General features: G+C 33.1%; 1 long non-coding RNA gene across 3 annotated transcripts in view; it reads left to right on the top strand.

Moving 5' to 3' along the window:
• The first annotated feature begins 5,093 nt into the window (after nt 1-5,093).
• LOC117420463 (uncharacterized) overlaps nt 5,094-9,368 on the top strand; it is a 35,081-nt gene continuing 30,806 nt past the window's right edge. For all 3 annotated transcript variants that reach the window (XR_009329211.1, XR_009329209.1, XR_009329212.1), the window contains exon 1: nt 5,094-5,515. This is a non-coding gene — a long non-coding RNA (uncharacterized LOC117420463). The remainder of the gene's footprint in view (nt 5,516-9,368) is intronic.

Genomic DNA, 9,368 nt, shown 5'->3' with positions numbered 1-9,368 from the left:
ACGACGTCACCTCTTTTTAGAGGCGGGCAGACTTCTCCGTTGCTAAGTATCTATACTTGAAACTTAGAGTTTCTTTTGTGCAGTAAATGAGTTGTAAAATAAATAAATAAGAAGTGAAAGAAAGATGTCTGAGTCATGGTTATCTGGTCCACCACAAGCAGATCACAGCAAAACGTGTAAGAGTCTAGAGTGTATTTATAAAGCAAATGAGCTGCATTCCTTTATTATGCACGTGTAAATTATTTCTTAACTTGTAAACTGTTCTGTATTTGCAATGCCCAGTGAACATAGACTTTTATAGATTGTTAGAGATACGTGGTAGGAATACCTTAGGAAGTGAGGTGGGGAAGCATATTAGTGTACTAATATTTCATATGATTCAGGCACATATTTCAGTGCACTAATATGCCTAAATGATATGCCTAAATGATGGTAGGAATTGTAATTTTGCTTCCAATGTTACCTTGAGGTAGTCTATGATTAGTGTCTATCAGGGTCTGTGAAATAATTTCTAATTTTCTCTGTCACAACATATTGCGAGGAATCCAAATCTTAAAAGGTTGTAGCTGTTGTACAAATATCCCCCTCCCTATTCATGCTGACATCAATCTTGGATGCATAGAGCAAAACTCCTAGTCCATAACAGAAATATAAATTGTCTAGACATGCACCCAACATGATATAAAATACAGAATTTAGGATACTTCAGTAAAAGTTTGAAAGAAAACATTACCTTGTCTTCCATCTGCTTGTTTTTTGTTTAAGTGAGCATACATTGCAAACAAAAGTAAAGTCTGAAGTGCTTTAATAAATATAAGAGTGATCCACAGAAAGACATAATGAATTGACAGTCTATTAGGATGGAGAGGAACAAAAATAGGCTTTCCACACAGAATTTCTATACAATCCTTGTGCATCCTGGTTAGACCCATAGGGCATCACTTTTTGTTAGGTTGCACTGGATACTGGATGTGTGCACTGAATGCCTTTTTTTAATTCTGACTAAAGGTGAAAGATGTGATAACAATGTACAAGGTGCAAACCAGCTTAGTACACAAGGATGACATCCCTAAAGACAAGTGAAGCCTAATTTTGGAATCAAAATCTCTTTAATCATTCCATTTATATGTTAAAAGCCAACGTAAAGTGCTTGAAAACATGTTTAAATTGTGTGAAAAAAATGAACAAAAACATTTGTTCAATAACTTAATAATGATTAGCTTAAACTTGTGCAGATTATTTTCATACAAAATCAAAACAGTTCAAAATATTCAAATTATTTTGTAAGATTTAGGCTTTACGATCAGGGAGACAAAAAAGGCTGTAACTTTCTGGAGTTGCCATGGATACACCTATGGTGGGTAGGTATGACTTTACCTTCAGTCAACTTTCTAGGGAACTTTGCAGTTTCATTTCTATACTGTATATCGTTAAAGTAATCTAAAATCACAATAGTATTTGCCCCCACTTAATCTGTCATGACCCAAAATAATACTCAGATAAGATGTGCAATAGAGCTAAGACTGACTTGCACCAATGCATACTTAAATGAAAATTGGTTGCATACTAAAAAGCAGAATTGCAAAGGATTGACCACAGTATCTGGAAATCTTGGAGAAACCAGCTACACTCCCTGGAATGTTCTAAGTCCTCAATCAAAGTCTAACTTGTGAGAGAATATATATATATATTATTAATAATAATAATAATAATAATAATAATAATAATAATAATAATAATAATAATAATAATAATAATAAATAGAATAAAGTTTAAGTATTGAGATAATTTATGAGAACCAGTATAATAAAACTGCTTCAGAATGATATGATTTCTGAACAGAAAATGTGCATATTCATGTATTGCATTCTATGCAAATTGATTAAACCATTATCAGTCCAAAAAATTACATAATACACCTAAAGTTAAATACAAAATTAAATGAAAATGAATCATATTTTACTGCTTACACAATCAACAACTAACAGTGCAAATGCATATTCCCCTGACCTAAATATCCAGATTGGACCCTGTTAGCAGTTAAAGAAATACTTGTTCATTGTGGAACAGACAGTTGCATTTTTACTTCAGCAGGGGTCTTTGGCATAATATTTGTGGCCTACGGTTTAACTACCTCCTGTTCTCTCCTCTTGTCTCAGACTTTGTTTACTGACCTTTTGCTGCATCTTGAAAAAACCAAAACATTACAGAAACTGAATAGGACTTCCTAGTGTCTTGTTTTCTTCTCATTCAGACATTTTATTTTACAAAACAATAGGTTGAAGGAATGGAATGTCATTTTGCATGCGGTAAAGGGGTGGTGAAGTCAGGGATCAGACACAATGCATTATTAAAGAGTAAGTAATTTATTTTGTTCTTGTCCTATTAGCATTTTATGAAGTTTAAAATCATTCTACTGGTTCTTATTACTGTTTTGTTTTTGTTTTTTTGATAAGTCTGTGTTCGGAGTTCAGAACCTTCTCTTGAGTTCTAGTTGCCTACTATAGATACATGTAACATAGGCTAGTCATCTAGTGATCTGCCACTTTGAATCAAGTTTACTGCTTGTTTTGCTGGATATACACTGCTGTGTACTAGATGCTTTGGCTGCTCTAGCCTACAATATGTATCATTATGGCAGGAAACTGCTGTAGTGCTGAAGAGCAGATCCTAAACTCATAGTAAAACTCGTTGTTGCAAACATCATAAAAAGATAAGGGAACAGTACCAAAAAAAAAGAAAACAAAGGAAATGTAATTTGAAGCAACACAGCGAATTTCTGCAAATGCTGTGGGTGAGATGGTGAAAATTAATTTTAGTACATTCGTGCCATATAAACAGAGTTCATATATTGTAGGAATGTTACGATGGAATGTGGCTTGAGATATGAATTCATATGTCACAGAAACTTAGAATATCCTACATTACTAAGTATTGTTATGTGTGCTGTGCTTGTGATCTGTAAATAAAAAAATAGAAAGTTGAAGCATTTTTCAAACAGGGGAGAATTACATTCTACCCAGTCAACTAAGCAGTGCAGCACGACTTGCTATATCTTAATAGAAATTATAATGCTGCAGCCAAGAGTGTCATAAAGTATATATTGTATATGCTTCTCTGAGGTATTTGTAATGAAGATAAAGAGCATGAGAATGGATTGAATTACAGTACATCAAACTACTAGGTCATACATTAAACATATGTTTTTTTTGCAATAGGTTGACAATAACAAATTCAGATTTTCTCAGCTGTACAAGAACAAATAGGCAGGATATATGTTTATTTGATCTAGCATGGACCTGCTGAAATACAGGTTAGTTTGAAATTATTACCTACAGCTATGGCCAAAAGTTTTGCTTCCCCTATAGAATTAACTAATTTTGCTTCATAAAGTTGAATGAAACCTGCTGAATAATGTCAATAATTAAATAATAAAAGTCAAAAATGAATTACGTGGAATGCCAGATGCAGTTCTGTCTGAAATGATAGGGGTATATTATATCTCTCCATAGCTTGCTCATTCACCAGTTATCAATTTAATTCATATCATAAGGGGTGATCTTGATCTTAAATAATGTACACGAATCAAACAAACTTCTTTTGAGCCATATATTTATTTTGTATTGAAATGAAAAATGTAGGCCAAGATCCCTTGTGAGCTCTGTAGAGCCTCAACACTGAAGTACTTAATTGCATCAAATTACTTACGCTTAGTGATAATAAACATAAAAGGCTAAATTGAGACTCTAAGAAAAAAGAAAAAGCTGCAGTAAAGATTCGCATTACAGTTGTTTTCAATCTTCATCAACATTAAGTCTCTTTTTGTTCTTTTTTCCCCTTATTCACCACTCGTTGTTGCATGCTTTAACTCTGCTTTAACCCTCACGGTCCCACCTTATTTTAAAATATGCCATCAGAAATCATGTTGGAACCTCACAGGACTCCTAGGTCCCAGTCTGAGGTAGTGTATAAATATATGTAGTACTGTATATATTTTTTGTCTTGTTCTCATGTTTGCTCAATAAAGACGTTTATTTGTCAGCTCGACAAAAATAATTCAGGATTTAAAGGGTTAACCAGACCAATTTCGATTTGACGTTGAAGTCACAGTATGCTACCACATCTTCAACTCTACAGAAACTCTGTTTTGAGTTTTGTATACAGTAACATTCACTATAATTGAAATAGTTAATAAACATGCTCTCTGCGCTTGCAGTTTCCATCATATTTTCAGCTACTAACCTCAGTCAAAAATGACAGTGAAACGCCTTTCTTAGTGAATTACAATTCTATGAACTAATATTATGCACAACACATTACAGTAATTCAAACATATCTCTAACTTCTGAGGTAAAACTTTAAGAAACAAATGCTTCCGATTCCTCCACCAGTGTTAAAGGGTTACATGTAATTGCTTACCTGTTTAAAAGCTGAATATCCTAATGTAAGGTTTCTCTATAACTTCCTTTTGCTGCTAATCGTAACCTGTGTACCAATATACAGCATACATCAAATGTCAGTTACATTAGCAACATAATTAAAGAGTATATATACGGCAAAGGGTAATAAATATTAATATTTAAAATAAAAAAAATCAATAAACTCCCTCTGAAGAAAAAAAAAACTAATTATATAGCAGTAGCAATTAATCTGTCAAAAGATGTAAATTAAACAAGTCACTTAAATCGGAACTTGTGATGATGGTCCAGGTAAACTTGATTTATGAGTAAGTACAGAGGATGCTAAGTTATCCCCAGTTATACTGTAAAGTGTGTCACACATGTTGTATCACATTAAACCTTATACTACTGACTCCTTTTTATTTGGCATATTTTTTGACAGGTACATCCTTTATTAATTCCAGCCTGATAGGTATATAATTGATTTATGGAGAACAAAACTGAATGCGAAAATTCACAAATGTACATAACAGTAAGCTACATAAAGCAATACTTTACTAAAAGCTTGTTTCCACTGACGCGTTTGAACAGTGACATTTACCGTGTTTCTCTGATATATTACACATTACACTGACAGGTATATCAACTATGTGTTGTGTCTCTGTTTGGCTCATAACAGTTTATTAGGTGCAGTGCAGCATTCTGTTTACAACTGAAACAGCATGACAAAACAAAACATGAACATCACGTTGAGTTCTTGATAAATGGTAACGCGATATTAAATAATATGTTTGATAAACGTGTTTGCTTTAATCTATAAAGAAATAGCAAACCTCTGCCTCAGCTAATGTAGATGGCGCGTTTCTATGGCGACAAGCCTCCACCGCCTTTGGGTCAAGGTTGAGACAACAAAACATACTGAAAAAAAAGCACGTTTTATATGATTGATGTTGCAAACCCCCAGTTGTGTGTTTCTCGGCCAAACACAGCTGCAGAAAGGATCCTGAAGTGTCCAATCGCTGCATACAGAGAGGTCGGGCGTTGCTTGCCAGGTGATTCTCATCGCATCTGATTTCAGCACCACTCCGCTGTCCAGTATCAAACGTTCGGCGAAGGTAGGTTCTTGTCCATTGACTGCGTTAAAATGAATTGTTGGTTGCTTTGAATTAAAGTTTAATTTTAATTTTATTAATGCTTTAATATTTACAATTATGAGTCAATTATTATTTGTATGAATGTAAAGTTGTAGCCTATCAATGAGTACTGTGTGTCGCCAGTAAGTTTCTTGTCATTTTGCAGTATTATTTGTGTTTTTGGTAATTACAATTCTAAATCAAGGTAAACATAATAATAATAATAATAATAATAATAATAATAATAATAATAATAATAATAATAATAATAATAATTGCACAAATAAAACAAAAATGAAGGTGATTGTAAAGTTTGATTTCTGGTAGTTAAATAAACTTTGTAACCAAAGCAATGGTACGTATTCATATATTCTCGTTATGACCTTACACATATATTACACCTATATATATATATATATATATATATATATATATATATATATATATATATATATATATATATATTATGCAAAGCGATTGCTACATAAAACATGAAATAACAAAGGTCTTTGTAAGGCACATATCGATGTATGTTTTTTTTTTTTTTTTTAATGCAAGGAGTGCCCATAGCTCGCCCATTTATATATTTATTGGCTTAATGTATATAAAACGATTGTTCTTGAGTCAACCTAATTTGGAAAGGGGTACCTCTGACCTTAGGCTAGCCATAATTAAATGACTGAAGAATTGAAGGGGTCACAAAAAAGTAAGAACAAAGAATAAAACAGCAACATTCTGTGCCTGCAAAGAGAACCTCTTTATGATCATGTCAGTAGGATGCAAGGCTACGGTTATCTGAAAATACTTAAATGAATACACTGTACTGACCACTGACTGTTTAAAAGGGTGATTGTATTTTGAATGATGTATTTGTTATGTGATCGCAGAATTTGTTTTCTTTCATATGAATTAATTTGCCAGCAGTAACTCAGAAATCACAGTAAAAGTTTACTAAATTGATATATATCTATCTCTCTATATATGGCATACAGTATACTGTAGTTAACATACAGTTGGTAAGTCATTTATTTTGAGTTGTTGACATAGCTAACCTAGAAAATAAATTAGGTATTTTCTGTTTAATAAATGTTACTTATTTCTTACCATAATATTCTCTGTGTTGGTTCAATATTAAATATTGCCATGAATGTATGTATGAATGTAATTACAAATGTAATAACAATGACACATTTGACAGCCAACCCTGTGGAGAATACGGTATTAAAGTAAAATGGCTTACAAAGCTATATTAATATTTTTGGATTTTAAATTTGCCAAGTAGAAATGGGGAACAGTGTCCTCAGAATACACTGTATTTATCTTTACTGATATTTTCTTATTCTTTGGGAGAGTAGAGTGTTTAAAAGTTACATTAAAAAGCATTAGGGCCAGTTACTAAATAGAACCCCCATGAACCAATTTAAAATCACTGTTGCAAACCTGTGCCTCTTCTGTGCATTTATGTCAACAAACTTGATAAGATGCATAACACTATCGCATTGCTATTCTCTGAATCTTCATGCCTGCAGTAAGCACTTATTGATCCCCTTGCATATGAGTAAACAGTGCATGGGAACGTATGCATTAATGTTAGGTCTTTGTAAACTCCTGTTACAGTATGCATACATTCAAAACCTGCATGCTTCTAAAAGATATTTATTTTATGAGTTTTGGTCGCTTGTGTGCTTATTTGGGTTTTAACACTGTGGAATTTGATCATTATGTCACATCTCAGTAATAAATGTCCCAGGTGCTCTCATTAATTTGATTGGCATTAACCAAAAGACACACGGGCCCTATAGAATTTAAAGTAACACTTCCAGGCCTTTAACTTGTAATCATGTGTGGCACAGCAATTAAATTCCATTCTTGCAAAGACCAACCGTTATAAGTAGACCAATAGAGGGTAGCTTGACTGATTATACTACTGAAGAATATAATAATGAACTGCAAGGCGCAATCAAGTCCCCATTTTCTAGTACAGTATAAACCATTGTAAGTAAACCACAGCATACTACAGTATGTGCACATACAGTACAGAAGCTGTGCAATATATATGTGTGTGTTATTTTATTGTATTTTGGGGATGTGCCCAATGAATGATGTGAATTATACAGAAACAATTAATTTAAACACATATAAAAGGGTCCTCACAGTCTGAGACTAAATTAATGTCTATGTTAAAAATGTGCTTTAAATCCACATTTTATCATCTTGTACCCAAATGCAACCTTAAAAGATTGAGAAAACAGATACAATCAGTCTACTTACTGCATGAGGCTCCTAAAAAGCAGGACGTTTTTTTTTTTTTTGATTTTTTTTCTAGACCTAATTTAGGATTTTGAGATCTCTTAAAGGTACATTGGAATACACTATAAAATGACTTGGGCCGTCGTTGTGGGCACTGCATTTTAGAATGTAAGGGTGGAATTCATAAAGCTTGAATGTACCAGTAAATCAATGCAGTGCATTCCTGTGTATTTACTGGCATGTTAGTGTTTCATGAACATGGCCCTTAGTGTAGTATTTTAAGCAAAAAGCTAGGGGTTTGACCTGTGAATTTCAGCTGTGGCTTTACTGACAGTATGTACTGTAAAGCCACACTTCCTTCTACACAGCGAAATCTGTGTAAAACCAGTGTCATCACGACGCAACATCAAACTGGTGCTATCACCCATTCCAATCTACAATCTAATCTGCATTCACACATTATACAAGCGGTCAAAATTGCATTAATGTATCATGTTTATTCCCATTTACCAACTTCTAACATGTTCTTGAAATTATTTGCCACTGTTATAATGAAAGAGTGTAAATTAAAACAAAGTACAAGATTACCAGGAGAATACAAAATGGACTATTAATATTTTTATTACATTGGTGTACAAATACATGTGCTTTCATAACAGTGAAGATTAATTCTGCCAGCAATACAATGTTAACAGATACAACACCCATAAGTAGAATTTATCTAAGATTTTACATCTGGCCAGAAATATAATGCAAAACTGTGAGAAATTACCAAGAAACCATAACTAGTAGTATGATGAAAAATAAAAATAAATATTTGACTAAATCCAATATCACAATTTAGCATCACTATACCTAGAAAGAAAAAAAGATTTAGTAGATATACTGTACATTTAGACAAATAACAAATATTAGGCCTATATATAGTACTAGGCCAATATATAGTATGCAAATGACTTGTGTTATTATACTAAATACTTTAAGAAGCAACAGATTATCTTAAAAAAAAAAAAGAAAAGCTAATGTAGATCACACCAAAACCAACAGTTCTGCTCACACCAGAAACAAAAGCTTACCATAAATGCATGAGGCCATCTACAACAAGGACAATACCTCACACACAAATGAGACCACTGTAACTTGGAGTAACCCTGTGACAGGATGGCTGTGTGATGACGTCCCCAGACCAGAAAGCTGATAGAGAGGCAGACAGGTACTTGCGGGTGAAAAGCGCTGGTGTATGTATTTATTAAAATAAAATAAAATAAAAAGGTTGTACAAAAAAAAAAACACTGCTCACAGAGCAAAATAAAGGTTTGCACAAAAACAAAATCACAAGCACTGACACCAAATAAACAAGTACCATGCTTCCTGCATGTGTAGCAATTGTTATTTTTCTTAAATCTTCTCGCTCACTCACTAAACAAAGGATTTCTCCTTCCTTATATCCCATGTGGCTGGAGCCTACTTAAGCATCAATTATTCAATAAAGGCTCCAGCCAAATTCTCACATGTTTTTGGCAGGGATAGGAATTAATCCACCACCAACACACAAACCAAACATATACATTTAAATAAAACAAAT

The sequence above is a fragment of the Acipenser ruthenus genome, chromosome 1 (assembly GCF_902713425.1).
Source record: "Acipenser ruthenus chromosome 1, fAciRut3.2 maternal haplotype, whole genome shotgun sequence".
In the NCBI taxonomy this organism is placed as follows: Eukaryota; Metazoa; Chordata; class Actinopteri; order Acipenseriformes; family Acipenseridae; genus Acipenser; species Acipenser ruthenus.
This window is presented reverse-complemented; position numbering and strand designations above follow the sequence as displayed.